The 19,820-nt window shown below is 35.0% G+C and overlaps 1 protein-coding gene across 1 annotated transcript in view; it reads left to right on the top strand.

The window, feature by feature from the left end:
• Positions 1–18,909: 18,909 nt before the first annotated feature.
• The window catches only part of gjc1 (gap junction protein gamma 1), a 68,320-nt gene continuing 67,409 nt past the window's right edge, over positions 18,910–19,820 (top strand). The window contains exon 1 of the mRNA XM_679922.8: positions 18,910–19,584. The gene's annotated coding sequence lies outside the window, so the exon portion shown is untranslated. The remainder of the gene's footprint in view (positions 19,585–19,820) is intronic.

The raw sequence follows: 19,820 nt of genomic DNA, 5'->3' as shown, positions 1-19,820 counted from the left end.
GTTTATGGACACTTTTTTTGTCATATCACACTTTAAAGTGAATTTTATACATAAAAAAAATTCTAGTGTACACAACTGTCTCTGGGTTGCATCACAAATATCAAAACTTTACCAATTTATAAAACATAAGCCACTTTCTGGCCATGGGATATCAGGCATGGATGGATATATTTAGAGAGAGAGAAATAGTTGAAGTCAGAATTATTAGCCCCTGTTTATTTTTTTCTCCCCCGGTTTCTGTTTTATGGAGAGATTTTTTTTCAACACATTTCTAAACATAATAGTTTTAATAATTCATTTCTAATAACCGATTTATTTGATCTTTGCCATGACCAGAGTAAATAATATTTGATTAGATACGCTTTAATGCAGCTTAAAGTGACATTTAAAGGCTTAACTAGGTTAATTAGGTTAACTAGTCAAGTTAGAGTAATTAGGCAAGTTATTGTATAACGATGGTTTCTTCTGTAGACTACTGAAAAAATATAGCTTAAAGGGGCTTATAATATTGACTTTAAACTGTTTTTTAAAAAAACAAAAACTGCTTAAATAAAGCAAATAAGACTTTCTCGAGAAGAAAAAATATTATCAGACATACTGTGTATATTTCCTTGCTCTGTTAAGCATCATTTGAGAAATAATTTAAAAAAAAAAGGAAGAAAAATTCAAAGAGGGGCCAATAATTCTGATTTCAATTGTGTGTGTGTGTGTGTGTGTGTGTGTGTGTGTGTGTGTGTGTGTGTGTGTGTGTGTGTGTGTGTGTGTGTGTGTGTGTGTGTGTGTGTGTGTGTGTGTGTGTGTGTGTGTGTGTGTGTGTGTGTGTGTGTGTGTGTGTGTGTGTGTGTGTGTGTGTGTGTGTGTGTGTGTGTGTGTGTGTGTGTGTGTGTGTGTGTGTGTGTGTGTATATATAAATATATATATATATATATATATATATATATATATATTGTGTGTGTGTGTATATATATATATATATATATATATATATATATATATATATATATATATATATATATATATATATATATATATATATATTGTGTTATTGATTTTCGCTTTGTAAATGCTTATTATTACCATTTGTTGAGTCTCCCCATTCAGTTTAATAAAGCACTTGGACCTGGAAGCTGTTTCGCGTGAAGTCATACTTAACAAGCGGATTGTTTTATGTTAAATGTCCGTTAACCTAATTGATTAGTGTAGAGGCACTCTGCTTTACACCACTGCATCTTCGATGGTATAAGGCTTGAAAAAATCTGCTCAGCCATGGAAAACCATTTCATGATGGTGTCTACACTGTTCTTAAGCTAAGCTGAAGGCCACAACGTTTGCATCGATGTAGCATAGGTTTTTGACTGTACAAAAATTATTGCTATTTTTACCTTACTGTGAAAGGTAAGTTTATGGGCTTGGAGTATAGGAATAGACGTTAATAAATAAATGCAATAAGTAATATCTTAAATAATCAAGCGATTGATTTTTATGCACTTATTGCTATGGAAGATATTGGAACACTGAAGTTAGTGATTTAGAAGGTGTTCTAAAACTGATGTCAGCACGGTGTATTTGTTATTGTTTAATAATAATTTTGCTGAATTGGACATTTCATGTGATAACTTAAGTGAGTTTGTTTCTCATGTACTAGAACTTGATCAAAACTTAGTTCACTAATAATTTTTCCCCCTCAAAAATTTAAGTTACTGTTAATTTGTACTTGCATATAATTGCATAACTTTTCATTCAGAAATGAGAAACAGAAACTTCAGAAACTTCTTTTTCACAAGCTGTATGTACTAGAATTTCATCTTTACATCTCTCAATTCTTCCCTTTTTTCGAAGAGATAAAAGTTATATTCAGTTATATTAACTGAAGTTAATTCACATTTTCTGAAACAACTATGGTAATACTTTGTTAGAAAGACAACTAACACAAATTATCAGTACAAACTTTAGAAGTAAAATAAGGTAAACAATTAAGAAAAACATTTTGTGATGATTTCCGACATGCAAGTTTGTGTGTGTCAGTGAGAATCATAATTGTAATTCAGAGACGGGCTGTTTTTATTAACGTGTCTGTGGGTGAAATGCTGAAGAATAATCAGTTTGGACTCTGGCTGCTTGTGAAGCTTGCCTGCATGAATGATGTTTGTGTGTGTGATGTGAATATGCGCGATGTTTCTGGCAGCGTGACTGACAGTCTTTCTAAGTGGCGCTCTCGTACACATCGTACCACTTGCATAATAAAATGTATATCTGTCAACACGCACAGCTTTACATGTTGGAGATTGTGTCTCCAAGTCTTTATAAATCTCGCCAGGCAGAAATACATCATGTTCCCGTAAGATTTTGCCAGTTAGAGGAAAGAATAGGGTCTTGTTAGTGAAGCTGTTAACAGAAAAGGAGATCTCATGAGAAAACAAATGATCGGGTCACTTTCTAACAGGATGATATGGCATTATGTGTGGATGTCTTTTCTCGATGTGTCTTTTTTTTCTATGTTTAGCAGTGATTCTCAAATTGTGCTCAAAGGTTTTTTGGCCATATTTCACATGTGCTGCCATCAGACCAGATGCCTTGAGCTCCACAGTCACACACACAGACACACAATTTGAAAACCGCCATAATATAATTAGGAGTTAGAAAACTTGTAATAGACACTTCATTGATTACTTTGGTATTTTTTAAGCTATAGTTTCTATTATTAATGTTATTGATCATAACAACAGTCTTCGTGTGTTTTTGTGTGTGTGTGTGTGTGTGTGTGTGTGTGTGTGTGTGTGTGTGTGTGTGTGTGTGTGTGTGTGTGTGTGTGTGTGTGTGTGTGTGTGTGTGTGTGTGTGTGTGTGTGTGTGTGTGTGTGTGTGTGTGTGTGTGTGTGTGTGTGTGTGTGTGTGTGTGTGTGTGTGTGTGTGTGTGTGTGTGTGTGTGTGTATAAATAGATATAGACACACACAGTTGTCAACATTTGAAGTGGATCAAAAAAATTTGCATCAGACAATAATGAGTTTTGAATCATTTATATGTAGATAATATTAATAAACATTAAATCCAAAGTTTGATTGATTTATTATAGTAGTTATTATTAATTTAATTAGTACATTTTGGATGGTTGTGTATGTTGTGAGTAGGGTTGGACTCTAGAGGAATGCCGATTAATTGACAGAATACTGATAGTGTGAGTATACACAGTTGTGTAATATTACTGACCTCGTCTATTTTAATTTTTAATCTACACAGAAACAATAGCTTTATAAACATCAACCTGTCTGGGCACTACAGGTGAAAATTAGCATTTTTGCTATAGCTTGACATCATGCATCTTGCCTAATTAGATTTAAGGGCCATTCTTCAACTATGGGCACTTTTAGCTTTTTAAAGTTGATTAAAAAACTTGTTTAAAACTAACGTAACATAAGTTTAAGCAATAGTTTAAAGATCTGTAAAAGGACAAACTTTTTTTTTTCATCGTGAACTGAACAATTCCACCACATCTCATCATACAGCTTTTATTTCAAAATGAAATAAATGGTGGCTGTCAAACACTGTCTAAGATAATTTTTGTATGTAGTTTAATCAATCTTTCCACAATATTTATAATAATGATACATTTTTCAATTAAATAAATTAGTTGTATCCTAAATTGTACACCTGTCACACTCTTAATTGTCATATTAATTTGGTTAAGAGTTTATTACAAAATAAATAAACTGAATATGTATATAAAATAGAGCATGAACTCATACATTGTGAATACACTTTTAATGTGTGATGAGAACTTTTAAAATGTATATATATTTTTTTTTAAATGTATGTGGTGATAAAAATGACAGTGGTGGAAATGACATTTCAACAGTTCATTGTAAAAAAATGAAAAATAGCTTCACAGATTACTTTGAATTGATACTAGCCTTTCATGACTACAAAACACTCTTATTCACCTTGATTTGTTTGTTTTTTAAAACATCCTTGAAGGTACAACATGTTTGGACATGACGTAGAATAAATGTATTTCCTTATCAAGCAATATTTACCTTAATTTTTCTTCAGATGTCGTTGATAAAAATGTAAATTTCCTCCATCTTGAACATGTTCTCAGATGGCACTGTTCATTTTTATAGAAACCACCTAAATAATCTTTCATACAAACCTTTTTAAAGCGACATTACAGTGTTGTGGTGGAAATGACACTGATGCTGTGCGACTGCTATATTCTGTATAAAAATAATATTGATAATAGTCTCACATTAATCACTATAAAATATTAAAATTATTTCACTAGTGCTTAATTAAAATACATTAATAGATACCAGATAAATAATATTTTAAAATGGTATTTTCATTGAAGTTTAAAACTCTGTGTGTGCGACAAGGTGAAAACTTTGATTTTGACACCTAAAACGAGGTTGAATAATATTCAATTCAATTCAGCTTTATTTGTATAGCGCTTTTACAATGTAGATTGTGTCAAAGCAGCTTCACATAAATGGTCATAGTAACTGGAACAGTGTGGTTCAGGTTTTAGTGTTTAAGTTCAGTTCAGTTCAGTTTAGCTCAGTTCAGTGTGATTTAATCATTACTGAGAGTTCAAACACTGAAGAGCCAATTCATCCATGCGTAGCTCTACCAATCCTGAACCATGCGAGGCAGTGGCGACAGCGGAGAGGGAAAAAAAACTTCACCTGATGGGAGTGAAGAAAAAAAAAAAACCTTGAGGGAACCACTCAGTTGGGCACGACCATTTTAATTTCTCCGCTGGCCAAAAGTCTTGTGCAGAGCTTCATTCGCCGTGGTTTAGGCAGGAAGAATATGAAAATATATAATAGAAAGTTAGTAAAAAAAATTGTAAGTAGTTTTTATTGTTAGTTTAACAAAGAAAGAGGAATTAAAACAAATTTATAGATATTTTGGGATATTTGATCAAAGGACATAAAAGTGCCCATAGTTGAAGAATTACCCTTATATAAATTTGTTGTGTATACAAAAATAAAAATGAAACAAATTTCTTGTAATGTGGTGTAAAGAAGAAGAAATTATACATACAACTTAGTAATATATAGACATCAATAATAATAATATGAATCGTCCTAAGCCAAATACTGGCTTTATAGACCTTGACCTTGATAGGCTTTTGCATTGAAGCATGTTTTATTATGCAGCCGCCTTTATCTCTGGCAACTTGCCTTCTATCTCTAGGCGTTTTTCTTCCATCCATTGAAATATAATTTGGCTGCTGTGCCTTGTGCATTTATTGGTCTCACCTTCATTCTACCTCGAGGAATCAGAAATGACCTGGTTTGAACATGTTGTCCAGCTGGTGTTGTTTCGGTCTAGTGCTTAAGCAAGGTTTTGGTTCAAAAGTTCATGCATGAATGTGTGCAGCCATTAGACCTTTAGAGTAGTTTTGTATGGTCAATCAAAAATTACAATTACGTCACTGGTTACTCAACAATGGCATTTCAAACTTTTGTTAGGACAATAGTGGGGACTTATTTTTTTTTTATGGCCGACATTGATCACCATTTAATTAACCTAATTCTTGAAATAAGGTGTTCTCCGACAATTTAAAGCCCTGATTGCATTTTCAGTTCATAAATCCATAGTAGTGAATGTTGTGCAAAATTAAGGTTGCCAAATTCTAAGTTTTCATGCGAAATTGGCCACTTGCCGCAGGTCGTTTTCAATCCCATGGGTTAAAGTTTTGGTGAAAAGGTGAAATATTTTACTCTACCACATTTATATGCTGTCATTCTTAAAATAAAATCATTTTTATGAAAGCTAAATCTTTATACCTACTACAGTTATTTTTGATCAAGAAACTGTATAATGCGACGTGCCATATATTTTTGTGACAATCTGTCAACCCAAACCGAACATTTATTACTGTAAGTATTGAATACAAAATATGTTTAATTGAGATGCAAAATAAGACAATTAAATCCTGTTTCTGACAATCTGAACAAAATTAAGTTTACAATGTGAACAAACGTCTGTCAAATGGGTTGAAGCTCGTTTTTCTGAGCCCATTGGCAGATATTTGATTTTGATTAATAATTGAACTCCTTAAATTTGGATATGTTTTATGTGAAAAGAGCTGTTTGTGATTTTATTTCTCAAGATAATTTATCTGTATTTAAGAATCTTTAGATATTTGCACTGGAGTGCATTAAAAAAAAAGTCTAAAATTGTCTTGTGTAAATGTAAAATTTATATTTATTCAGTTTTTAAATTAATTTCAGTAACATTATTGACTAATATAAAAATTTCATATAATTTATTCACAATACAGTTTGTAAAGTAATATTTTCTGTCTTTTAGTAGGTATATTTATGAGAGACTTGCTTTGTTTATCAAATAAAGTGGATCTAATTGCATTTGCATTATTAATATAATTAATACAAGTTAAAAAGGTATTATTTTTTTTACTTCGTATATGAAGTTCTTAGTTATAATACTCTCAAAATCATTCCACATATATCTGCAGATTTTTTTTTACAAAATTCTCTGCAGAAATAGCAGAAAATGCCTGCAAATTCTGTTTGGTCCTACTAATAAGAAAAACAATATGAAAAACAATATATATTTTAGTAAGTTCAACTTAATTTTTTAAGTCAAACTAATTTTAACTTGAAGTTTTAAGTCTTAATTGATGTACATTGAAAAGATTTCTAAAGATAGACTGATTCAACCTAAAAACTGAAACAAGCTACTATTTTGTTTTGTTTACTGCATACAGCTCTGTGCATTCATTGGCTACTCATCTCAATGAATCAGAAAAGATCCTGTTTCAGCATGTTGTTGTCCAGCTGGTATAGTTTTGGTCTAGTGCTTAGGCAGGGCTTCGGTTCAAAAGATCATGCATGAATGTTTGTCGACTTTTAGAGAACCTTTGGAGTGTTAAATCAAATTGAAAATTACTGAAGATGTTTCAAACCTGTTTTAGTGCACTAGTGATGCTCATAAATAATGAATAAAAAAGATATATATGATCCTGGAACACATCACCATGTTGCACAGGTATTTGGTAATACCCAAAAACGTATTATATGGGTCAAAATTATAGCTTTTTATGGCAGGAATCATTAGAATATTAAGTAAAGATCAGGTTTCATGAACACATTTTGTCAATTTCCCACTGTACACTCAGAAATAAACATGAGTTGTCACTGGGCTGGTACCTTTTCAAAGGGTACAAATTTGTACCTATAAGGTCCATATTAAAACCTCAAGGGTACATAATAGTACTTAAAAAGTACAAAAGTGTTCCTCTTCAAAATTTTAGGTACTAATTTATACTTTTGAGGTACCAATATGGACCTTTTAAGTACAAATGTGTACCTTTTAAAAAGGTAGCATCCTAGTGACAGCTCATACCTTTATTTCTGAGAGTGTATATATCAAAACTCAACTCATGATCAGTAATGTGCATAGCTAACAACTTAATTTGGACAACTATAAAGATGATTTGTGCAGTATTTATGTATTTTTCCAGATTTTTGTATCTCTCATTTATTGTCCTTAGCCATAACAAACCATACATCATTTATAGCTTATTTATTCACATTTTAAAAGATGTATAAATCTTAATTTCTAAAAATTGACCCCCATGACTGGTTTTATAGTCGAGAGTCATACTACTGTATATTAGCATTCTGTCTAAATCTACTTTAAATCATAAGAAAACACGGTTTGAACAAATAATACATTACATAAGGTTTGTCTTTGAGTGAACTAAACCTATGTCATACCTTTCTTCCCAATTAAATACAGTATCTATCCCCTTTCCTTCTATTTCTTTTTATATTCTTTTCCCCACTTATTCTCCATTCATACTTAAAGGGATAGTTCAGCCAAACATGATATACTCTCCTTCAAGTGGTTCCATACTTTTATGACTTTCCTTTTTCTGTTGAACACATTGACCTACATAGGAAAAACAAAAATACTATGGAAGCCAATGGTTACAGGTTTCCGACCATTTTTTAAGTAACAAAGAAAGGGGTGAACTATCCCTTTAACCTCTTCATGACTTCCGTCATAGGAACCTCATATAACCTGATCATGACACCACATGAGGGCAGCGTTTCTCACTGCAATAAAAGAGAAACACAAAGAAAATGAGCTTTGTTTGGAATGCAACATACTGCGTACTGCATGCGGCATTGGATACATATACTTGTACACTGCATGGCTACTCCCTTTCATATGCATAATTGTATGCAACAGTCTCATGGTTCCCAGAATATAGTTGTTAATCAATATGCAGGCTTCAATTTAAGTGTTGCATGTTTAAATTCAGGTCCCAGATAGCACATCTATGACTGCAAGATGAATTTTAATCAGCATCTACCAAAAAAAACCTCTCTAAAGCGTCAATTTTACATACATTGAAGAAAATGATTTGTTGGATTTACTTTTTTTTTAGGTAAGTAGTTGCAAACACTTTATAAGGGCTTAATTTAAATACATTTAGATGAACATTACAACATTTAATTTGTTTAAATTCAGCTCGTATAAATTGTGTTTAGCCACTTACCTTTAAAATATGAGAAAAATATGAAATATATATTCAAAATCTCCATTACATCTGACAATAAAACCATAAGCATGAAATATTACTCTCAAAAAATATATTATTACATTTTAAATGTGCTTATCATTATCCAATATGTATGTTATAAATATTTATACAACAGTTCTGACTGGTTCTCGAATCGGATTGGCTGATATTCTCGTAATAACAGCACTCGTACAGCCTCTTCACCCTTCTGTATTACTCCGTCCATATAGAGTGATGGCAAATCAATAAACTCACTACAGTTTGATTAATATTGCAGCTGTTGGACAACAATGTACTTTTTACTATATATATGTATGTATGTATATATATATATATATATATATATATATATATATATATATATATATATATATATATATATATATATATATATATATACACATACATACACACACACATGTATACAATTTTGGAGATTCTCCGCATTTGAGGCCATCAGCCTGTCACACCGAGCAGACCAAAGACGGTTGATGCTCTGCCACAAGATGGCGACAGAGACCGCATAATAAGCCCTAAGAGAGAAAAACAGTGTAAATTTCAAACTAAAGCTGATCAAATCATTATAAAACAGGTAAATGACATTCTAAGTCAATCTCTCTTTTTTGTTTGTTCCAGTGCTGTTTATATCATAGTGATCTGCTAGTATATTGAGTGTGTGAGATGGGACCAAGTGTGCCGCAAGCCTACGTTTGAGTGAAGGTTTCGGCCGTTAGATCGCCCCCTGGGGGCTGGCTGCAGTACAAGTCATAAAGCCCGCCTCCTCCGTGTTAATGAAGGAGACTTGAGCCCAAATAAAAAAAAATATTACACTTGCAATAAAATGTCCCGAAAGATAGTTCTGGTCGATTAAGGCACTGGTTATTGTGCTGAAATAGGTGCAGATCTTTATTTTTGTAAACAGTTTGTTTTTACATTTTACATTACATTTAGCAGTAATTTAATGCTGGGCGTGTCATCGTGATTGACAGCTGTGATTGACAGTTTCTCAAAGCGCGGCGTCTGAGCTTCGGCAGGAGACTGAAGTAGACTGAAGTGTTATTATTCGATTTCTGTGTTATTTTACCATGACAAAATGAGTTCAGCAGTAAACTATAGTTTCTGACATACATGATCCTGGTGGAACACTGTTTATTCGCTAAGTTCAGGGCTTTTTTCGGGCTTTATTAGTTTGCTGATACACGCCTAGCCACCCAGATAGCAAAACACAGTTCCGGCTAGATTCTCGCCTGCCGGAGACTTATCTCTTAGAGCTCAGACTGACTAATGTTACCTCTGCTGGACCTACTCCGGATGCCTGGACTCACTACCCAATTCCAGCCCGAGTCAATCGAGCCAGATGCGGCGGCCGAGCGAGCAGGCGCTGCCGCATGCGAGCCGGAATCAGCCCGCGACGCCGCGAGTAAGTTATGCGCTGCGGCCTGGAGCTGGCGCGATTGAATATATAAAACCCTCATATTTGTTAACGTTATTACATCCATTTGTGTTGATATGACAGCAAACGCATGCTGAGAAGTTCGGGGGGCGTAGTTGATTTTACATAAAGCGTTTGATTGGAAGCTCGACTCTGCTCATTATCGCGGCTCCTCCTCTGGCTCCATCAGACAATCCTTCTGCGCATGTCTGGCTCCAATTTCAGCAGTCTTTTGCGACAGTTTTTGCCCGTCAAGCAGGCGTTTTGCCCTCAAGGCGTTCAATGGGAAAAAGGGCTGTCGCGTCGTCCATATTTTTTACAGTCATTGGATGGGACTCAGGAATCAGGAATGGATGTATTTTTTGTTGGCCACTCTTTGTATAACCCTGAGTTACTTTTCGGTTGGCCAACTGCTTCTAACTAGTCTCCTGTTTTCGGTATTGCAGACTATTTTAGTAAACAGAAAGAAAGAGGAAATGCCTGCATGCGTTTAGCATTTTTCCTTATCGTGAACACAACAGTAATCTGGTAGTAATTGCGTTGCTTTGGCGCTTTCAGGGTTAATTATTGTGATTTCCCAATTGAAACCGGGAAATACTGGGAAATCTCTGTAGACTGATGGCATTTCATGCCGTACAGCTTTAAAATCTTATAGTGTGAGTAAAATAACCTGTTTTATCATCACTTTAGACAACATGCTAGAGAATCATTTAAACACTAGCTCTAAAGTGACGTTGGTGAAGTAGCAACGGTTTCTGCTCTCCTGACGTCAGCTGCACATGTGAAGGAACGGTGGAAAAAAGTAGTTCCTCTTACAAAAGGACTTTTGGACTCTCTGTGTTTGATTTACTTTTTTATATATGCCGAACTGTTGTATAAACGCAACATCACACTCATAGCAGTGCGATAAGGCTGTATATCGTGACTTGGACAATGCACGCCTCCCACCAGTGCCGATATACAGCCATATTGCACTGCTACTCGTGTGATATTGCTCATGTATATTTCTTTATATAAATGGCAACTTTTTGGGGGTAAAATGCAGTATAAAGTGGTCTGAAGTGTTGTGTTTTGACGGGGTTAAAAAATGGAAACGTACAGTTAATTTAACTTCAGGCTATTGATGATGCTAGTGACTTTTTTGTTTTCTTTAGCTGAATGTTAAAGCTCCCATGACATTAAAATAAAGTTTTTAAAATGTTAGTATTAATATTGTTCATTTTTAGGATATCTACAAGCTAGTGTGCTTGAAAACGATTTATACAGTATCTGGATCCAGAAGATATAAAACTAATATAAACATGTAAAGCTTGAAGTTTATCATTTCCGCTTAAATGGATCAACGATTTTATTCACGTCACCTCATACTTCAATATATCATCAAATCATAACCAATCCAATGCTTACTACTATCTGGCATGCCCCGCCCCCTTCAAGATGCTTCTCTTTTGCTTTTCATTTGATGCACTTGATAGCTCAACCACTCTCAGTGGCAGAGTGGTGTTTAAAACAAACGCTATTGGCTGTTTTTTTAAAAGGGAGGAGCTACACTATATCCTGCCCTTTCTTCATGTTTTAGTTGAGATTACGTCGAACATCAAATAAAAATCCACATTTCAAAGCACTTCATGGGCCTTTAAAGAAGATTTTTAGCTGAATCGCAAATGCAGTGCAACTCAATAGTCGTACGAATGAGCAACTACATTGAAAAGTTACAAGTTGTTTGTGAGTTTGCTGTGGAATCAGAGGTCAGACAGAAATGCAAGAAAAGATTAAGCTAGAATTGTGTCTCCTACGGTAGAGGAAGAGAGTCTTGCTGATCCTGACAATGCCAGGCTAGATCAATCTCAGGGGATATTGAGGGCTAAGCTTCAGTTTGCTCACTTGTCAAAGAAACTGCCATTAATCCAAAGCTTTTCCAAAACCTCTCGAGGCGTCAACAGACGGACAAGTCAGATCAGCCTTTCTTCATTAGTTACAGCTCATGTAAAAGATATTAAAGGGATAGTTCGCCTAAAAAAAAAAAAGTAAATTCTGTCATCATTTCCTCATCCTCCAATTGTTGAAAACCTGTCTGAGGTTTTTTGTTCTGTTGAATGCAAAAGAAGATACTTTGAATAATGTTGAAAACCTGTAACCATAGACTTCCATAGTATTTGTTTTTCCTACTATAGATGTCAATGGATTTCCAGTTCATTCTTCAATATATCTTAAATTGTGTAAATATTAAGCAAACAGTGAGCAAATATTTATTTTCAGTTTTTCTTTTTTCCCCTCATACCTTTAATGTTGATCCTATAGTGGAATTGAATTAAACCCTTTAAGGTGCGATCTATAAAAATAAAAGGTTTTGGATTGAATTGGTTTGTATAATGATACTATGGCTATGGACAAAAGATCAACCAAGGGTGCGTTTCCCACAACGACATAACTCATGGCCAAACTATCATAGTATGATGCATCATTTGGGAAAAGAATGATGTAGTGATGAGTGTTTCCCAAAACCATATTCCATATTCCATGCTAAAACATAAAAACCACTTAGCTAACACGTATTCTAATCTCATATATAAATTATATAAATTGTTAATAGCTGTAATTTACTGTAGGCTATTAATTAAGAAAGTAGTAATAATAGTAATAATAATTATTATTAAGTAGGATATTGTTTATTTATTTTTTGTTTTATTTATTTTTAAGTCTATTTTCTTTATCTGTGACACATGCAAACTACTGCAGAAATGTTCTAACCACTAGGCCCTTGTCATATACAGTAGGCTACAGACATATTTCTTAATAAATAGCCTACTATAGATTTAAACCATTAACCTATGGTATATGTTTTGTTTTCACAAGCTTCAGAGACATAACGTAAATTCCGCATTTAAATAATAGGTCACTTATACATTTCGCCATGAGCCATGGCTCCGTTCAAAATGGCATATGTGTTTGTAAAGTGCACTAAAAAGGGAGCTCTGTCGTCAATATGAAAATTACTAAAACTGAACTGTAAAGAAAAATACTTTAAAAAGCAAATTACACCTAAGAGAAATGACTTTAATGGCTTTTTTAAAATCATTTTATAATCAAATAAATAGAGCATTGGGGAATAATTGGGAATAGAACACAGCCAGGTACTATGCTTCTAACTACAGCTCTAGAGGTGTAGTTGCAAGCATAATGGTTTGCAACCCAGTTTTTTAATATTTGTTGGAATGATGGTTTTGGAAAACGCCAAATCAACAAATTATGTTTGTAACGACGCAACTTGCAACCTTAGTTGGCTAATGATGGTTTTGGGAAACGCACCTCATGTGATTAAAGAAACTTTAAAGAGTTAAGAAACTTTATTAATGGCTATCAACAACTCTGACATAGGGCCTGCGGGCCAAAGTTGGCCCTTTGTATCCTTTAATTTGGCCTGTCAGAGGAAAAATGATTGGAAAGGGTTGGGCAATGCCTTTAACAGAGATTCTCATTAATGTAACCTTTTGTTTGTTTGTTTGTTTGTTTGTTTGTTTGTTTGTTTGTTTGTTTGTTGAGCTACAAAAAAGCAAACAGCATTAAATGTTTCAGTTAAATGTTGTAAATGAATTAGATTTTTAAAAAATGTACAAACTGTCATCTAACATATAGAGGACAAATCAGAAGACATCAGCGTGCAAATCAAGGCAAAGACAGGTTCAGCATGACTAATGTATTCGGCTTTGAACTTTTTATACGTTTTATATGTGGATTTTTTTATAGTTGCATTGTAATAAGTATGTTTAATTAATATACATTTCCCCAAAATTTGAATGCATTAGTAAATACAGTTGAAGTAATTTTTTTCTAATTATTTTTTTAAATGAGGAAACTACCCATGGCAACTTTAAGGTAATACAGTTTGCTATATTTACTTTCGGCCCACAGCTCTCAATCAAGCTTGGATTTTGGCCCTTCATTAAAAAAAGTTTTGGCACCTCTGCTTTAGAGGTACTAAAAGAAAATGCGGTTGTGTTAAAATCAAAACAATCTTATTGGAAAAATGTGCCCTGGTGTACATGTTTGAAAGCTGAGGTATATGTGCTTGCAGGTACATATGGCTGCAGAAACCTGGTAAAATGAAAGACTAAAAGGTCACGGTAGAAGCACATGGCCGTGATGGCTGTTCTGTTCTAGTTTGCTTTTGAAAACACTCTCGGTTGGGTTTAGGGAAGAGGGTAGGTGGGTCAGTCGATTTAAAGCTGATATATTATGCATGACTACAGCCCTCTGCGGGCCTCACTAACACCACTTCCAACAGCAACCTAGTTTTCCCATGTGGTCTCACATCCAGGTAATGACTAGGCTCAACCCTGCTTAGATTCAGTGAGTAACCGGTCTTGGTCTGCAGGGTAATGTGTGCTGTGGCTTAAAGCTGTGGCTTAAAGTAAAGTTACTACTCGCTTTTTACTGTGAGGGTACATATTTGTCAGTTCTCAAAAATGTACTCCTGGGCACATATTTCCAATGAGCCTGGGTTGCTTAAAATATGGCATGATAACTATGATAACGTTGATTCTTGGCTGCCTGTTCATTTTAGAGTTTAGTTTAAACTTGTACTTTTTGTTTTTACATCTCTAAACGGAATGACTTTCGTTTATGTCAGTGAGCTTGTATCAGCCTATCAGATACCTTTGGTCCTACAATCAGGATTTTTTGTGCACATACAAATCAAGACTTAAATGTACACTGTAAAATTCATTCATTCATTCATTTTCTTTTTGGCTTAGTCTCTTTATTTGTCTGGGGTCACCATAGCGGAATAACCCACCAATTTATCCAGCATATGTTTTACCCATCACTGGAAAACACCCATACAAACTCATTCACACAAATAAACTATAGTCAATTTAGCTTACCCAATTCACCTGTACCGCATGTCTTTGGACTGTGGAGGAAACCGGAGCATCCAGAGGAAACCCGTGTGAACACGAGGAGAACACGCAAACTCCACACAGAAATGCCAACTGACACAGCTGAGGCTCAAACCAGCGACCTTTTTGCCGTGAGGCGATCGTGCTACCCACTGCGCCACCTTGCTGCCCCACAGTAAAATTAGTTACTTTAAAAAAAGGGAGTAAACCCGTTGCCTTAAAAGCAACAAGTTGATTCTACTTTTTAAAAGAAAGTCAGTAAACCTTTGTCAAAAAACATTGACTGTTTTTAGGAAAGTCACATCGTGTCAATGGCTTACAGTGTCTGGGAGATCATGACTTTAAAACACTCACCAGCTACTTTATTATGTAACGAATTTCTAATCAGCCAATCACATGGCAGCAACTCAATGCATTTAGGCATGCAGACATGGTCAAGACGATCTGCTGCAGTTCAAACCAAGCATCAGAATGGGGAAGAAAGGTGATTCAATTGACTTTGAACGTGGCATGGTGGTTGGTGCCAGACGGGCTGGTCTGAGAATTTCAGAAACTGCTGATCTACTGGGATTTTCATGCATAGTCAAATGCCGTGTTGATGCCAGAGGGCAGAGGAGAATGGCCAGACTGAGGTATGCAGAAGAGCATCTCTGAACGCACAACACGTCTGACAGTGGTCTGCAGAAGACCACACTGAGACCACAAACTGAGGCTAAAACTTGCACAGGGTCCATAAAATTAGACAATAGAAGATTGAAAAAACGTTGCCCGGTCTGATGATTCATGATTTCTGTTGTGACATTCAGATGGTAGGGTCAGAATTTGGCGTCAACAACATGAAAGGATGGATCCATCCTGCCTTGTATCGACAGTTCAGGCTGGTGGTGGTGGTGTAATGGTGTGGGAGATAGTTTCTTGGCACACTTTGGGCCCATTAGTACCAATTGAGCATCGTGTCAATGCCACAGTATACTCATCTTCTGATGGCTACTTCCAGCAGGATAATGCGCCATGTCATAAAGCGCAAATTAAAGTGAGTACAGTGACAATGAGTTCACTGTACTCAAATGGCCTCCACAGTCACCAGATCTATGCCACGAAGGATTAAGGAAGTTCTGAAGGCAAAAGGGGGTCCGAAGGTGTACCTAATAAAGTGGCTGGTAAGTGTAGTCTTTCATACTAAAATAAAGATGTTTATTTGTGTTATTATTAAAGGCGTTCAGCTTATAGAAGATCCGGCTGTTTCTTAGCATGTTTGTTGTTGTCTGTTTCTCTTTCTGCTTATTTGATGGAAGCACGTCAGTCAATGAAAGTTGTTCAGAACTATCATCCAAAAAAATTAGCATAAGTTAGAAGAAGTTTTACATCTTAATTCTGTCATTTCAAGTCTACATAATGCTAAAATCCAATGAGTGCTGTCTGATCATTTGTTCAATCAAAGCGAGTGAGTGATTAATGCTGTGATTTGATGTGACAATGTCGCCATCTTTGATCCGTCGTCTCACTGTTTAGCCTATCCACCTACTACTTTTCTCCTTTCCCACAAGTCAGAGCGAGAGAGATTTGTATTAAGCAGGGCGCCAGGGATTTTCTGGCAGACACCGCGAGATGATGTGACAAAGAGGAGTATTGGAGCACTCCGTGTCACTTCGGGCTGTTTCTTTGAGCGCCATATGCCGAAAACCCTGCTGTATAGCAGAGTACACAAACTTTGGAAGCCCGATTTCACCCAGTCACAGCTCTGGGAACAGTTTGAACGGATCCCTGCCATGCTTGCAACAATAATTATTTCATGCCCCTGGACTCTAACCAAACTAAGCCCTTGCCATCTCATTTGACAAGTAAAAAAGAGAGAGACAAAACGCAAAGACAGAGGGAAAAAAAGAGAGAGAGAGATGCCTCTGGTTAGGAGGAAACCCCATTTCCAATGTCACTGTGTGTATAAGATGTCAGCCCGTGCACCTGAACCAGTCCGCCTGTCAAAGTTGCTGTCACAGTGGCTGAATGTCAGAGTGTAAAGCAGATGGAGAGGTTACAATGGCTGCTTCAGACTTTAGACTGACGGGAAACGGTTTCAGGGTAAGAACCATCAACTCACATTCTGGCTGAGGGTGTTGGGCTGGGCAGGTATTAAGAGTCTTGCATTGCTAATTAAGTTCAAGACTTCACTCAGCGTTGATAATGAGAGACTTAGAGCAAGCTAGCATGTTGTAAAAAACTTTTAAAGGGAACAAAATGTTCTACATCTCGCTTTATGCATCCTTTGATGTCACTATAAAACAAGTTAGCTATTACATGTAGCCTATTAAGACATTTATACAGAACTACTTGAATCTTTCTTTTCACATTATTTTCTTTGACAATACTTCAGTTTCCTAAAAAATTTTTTAATTTAATAAATTGCTACAAGTACAGTGCTCAGCATAATTAAGTGAACTCCATTTTGAAAATGAATATTTTTTTTTATCAATTTCTCAATAAATACATGTGTTTTAGTGCATTTAAACAAAACAGATTTATTAAACAGATGTATTTAGTAAAATAATATTTTAGTCACCAAACATGTTTAGAAATTGATAACACAACAAAATTATTTTCAAATCTTTCTGCTTCTTGATTTTTGCCTCTTTTTTTTTAAATTCTTATTCAATATTTTCTCTAACATATAAATTTGGGTGTACTAGTTTTTGGACCGTTATCGTAAGATATGTTGTTTGATAAGCTCCATATTTAGCTTCAGTACTGACTAATCTAATGTATATGCACAAATATAATATTGTATAGCTTCCTATCAAAAATAAGAATTTAAAAGAGAGATGTAAGGGCTGTACATATGCTGAGCACTGTAAATGTATTTATTTTTTAATCAGGTTCGACATCTTGCTTTATATATTCTCTTATGTCACGATAAAACAAATAATTAAACATAGACTATTAGGAAATTTCCACAGAACTAAATAAATCTTTCTTCTTACATGATTTGCTTAAAGAATACTTCAATTTCCTAAAAAGAAAATCAATCAGTTAATAAACTGCTACAAGTAAATAACCTATATAAGAATCTACATTATTTCTTTAAAAAAAAACACAAAAAAAAAACAATTTCTTTAAAAAATAAATAAATTCATCATTCAATAAGCATTTAAATGTAAATTTAGGAAGCAATAGCTTTTTCTGAGGAAACCATGCTTGGTAGCAACATGTCACTATAATACAAATTTATTAAGAAATTATTATTATTATTTTAAATATTATTATTACTAATAATTGCTTTAATAATTTGACATTATTGTATCAAATTATTAATATTATTGGCATTATAAATATAAATTATACATTTATATAATTTAGCTAATTTCCTTAAAAATACTTCAATAAAAAAAAAAGATTAATAATTTAATAAATTGCTCAATGTGATTTTGGAGCACAATCATGAGGAAACCATAATGTCACTATAAAACAAATGAATAAATGTTTTAAAAAATCATTACAAATATAATTAAACCTTTCTTTGAGTTAATTTTATTTTTAAAAAATACTATAATTCCTTTAAATACAAGGATTAATGAATTGATAAATTGATAAATGTGATTTTTAGCATAACAGTTTTTCATGTTTTCATGCTTGGCAGCATTGTGTCACCATAAAACAAACAAACAAAAAAAAACTTTCTTCTAAGTTATTTTCAGTTTTAAAAATCCTTTAATTTCTTTTTAAAAAGATCAATAATTAAAAAAACTGCTAAAAATGACCACAATAGCTTTTGACGAGTTAATCATGCTTGGCAGCGTTATGTCACTAAAACAAATGATTAAATGTATTAATAAATTACTACAAAATTAATTAAACCTTTCTCCTGAGTTAATTTAATTTTTTTAATCCTTCAATTTTTTTTAAAAAGAAAAAAAATATTACTGAATTAATAAACTGCTGAATGTAATTTTGAACGCAATAGCTTTTATAAGGAAGTCCTGCTTGGCAGCGGGCGCGCGCCACGTATCGTGCCTGCGCACAAGTCAATCATCCTTTGCCTTTTGTGAACGTCAGAAACTGCTCCCGTCAGTGCTCATCCATCCGTCAGGGCTTCCCTTCAGTGTTAATAATACGCTCCAGCATCCCTCATACAAGGTCGTTGCCTTTTGACTTTCCGCCTGATAATAAACAATGAGAAAAGTCGCGTGGCTGCGCAGTGGAGGCAGTCATTGTGTTCCAGCCTCCCCGCGAGGACGCGGACGAGACGCGGTAAGCGCTTGAAATCGCAGTCTTTTCATTGCTGACTGACAGTAGGATGGGAAGCTCGCACGTGTTCACTTTGGGCGCGCGATTGAAAATGACACTGCGAGCGCGCGAGAGATTTTCGCCAGGTAAAAACGGGCACGAGCGCAAAAATGAATCCAGCGGCGAGCGGCTATCAGCGGTGATTTCTGCAGCACAATGACTGGATTATTCCGGCGTGATTTATGAACTGAACGACAGGTTGGAAACGAGCGTTAACCACAACCACAATACGCCCTACAACAGCGTTTGTTGCCCAGCAACATGTCAAAAACGGACAGTTTCAGGTCTCGAGAAGTCTTCATCGGCGGGCAGACCGAGGCGAAGGCGAGTCCGACAACCAGAGACTGAAACACCGGGACCTTCCGTCATTTGACCGGGCATCCTTCTCCTTAAAGTAATCATCACAGACTCGCAGAGCGGTGAGAGTCATCTTTAAGTCATTTTTGCCTTTTACTACGAGGAATTTAGTGTAAAGAAACAGCGTGTGAGAGCGCGCGCGCGTGCGTTATCATATTTTGGCAAGGCTACGAATAATTGTAAACCAATTAAGAGCTTAATGAATAAATCCATGCCATTAAACATGGTTTCATGTGAACCAGGACACATTTATTCAGTGTTTATCACTGTAAAAGACAACTGCGCTCTGGAGCGCACT

The sequence above is a fragment of the Danio rerio genome, chromosome 3 (assembly GCF_049306965.1).
Source record: "Danio rerio strain Tuebingen ecotype United States chromosome 3, GRCz12tu, whole genome shotgun sequence".
NCBI classification, from domain to species: domain Eukaryota; kingdom Metazoa; phylum Chordata; class Actinopteri; order Cypriniformes; family Danionidae; genus Danio; species Danio rerio.
The sequence above is the reverse complement of the archived record's forward strand: the minus strand, read 5'-3'. Positions and strand labels throughout refer to the sequence as shown.